The 645-nt window shown below is 42.9% G+C and overlaps 1 protein-coding gene across 4 annotated transcripts in view; it reads left to right on the forward strand.

The window, feature by feature from the left end:
* The window catches only part of MRPS27 (mitochondrial ribosomal protein S27), a 103,904-nt gene that overhangs the window by 81,959 nt on the left and 21,300 nt on the right, over positions 1 to 645 (forward strand). The window lies entirely within an intron of this gene.

Consider the following 645-nt stretch of genomic DNA (forward strand, 5'->3'; position numbering starts at 1 on the left):
GAACACTCAGCAGTGGCCACAGGACTGGAAAAGGTCAGTTTTCATTCCAATCCCAAAGAAAGGCAATGCCAAAGAATGCTCAAACTACCGCACAGTTGCACTCATCTCACACGCTAGTAAAGTAATGCTCAAAATTCTCCAAGCCAGGCTTCAGCAATGCCTGAACCATGAACTTCCAGATGTTCAAACTGGTTTTAGAAAAGGCAGAGGAACCAGAGATCAAATTGCCAACATCCGCTGGATCATAGAAAAGCAAGAGAGTTCCAGAAAAACATCTATTTCTGCTTTATTGACTATCCCAAAGTCCTTGACTGTGTGGATCACAATAAACTGTGGACAATTCTGAAAGAGATGGGAATACCAGAGCAACTGACCTGCCTCTTGAGAAACCTATATGCAGGTCAGGAAGCAACCGTTAGAATTGGACATGGAACAACAGACTGGTTCCAAATAGGAAAAGGAGTACGTCAAGGCTGTATATTGTCACCCTGCTTATTTAACCTATATGCAGAGTACATCATGAGAAACGCTGAGCTGGAAGAAGCACAAGCTGGAATCAAGATTGCCGGGAGAAATATCAATAACCTCAGATATGCAGATGACACCACACTTAAGGCAGAAAGTGAAGAGGAACTAAAAAGTCTC

The sequence above is a fragment of the Bison bison genome, unplaced genomic scaffold (assembly GCF_000754665.1).
Source record: "Bison bison bison isolate TAMUID 2011002044 unplaced genomic scaffold, Bison_UMD1.0 scf7180017864329, whole genome shotgun sequence".
NCBI classification, from domain to species: domain Eukaryota; kingdom Metazoa; phylum Chordata; class Mammalia; order Artiodactyla; family Bovidae; genus Bison; species Bison bison.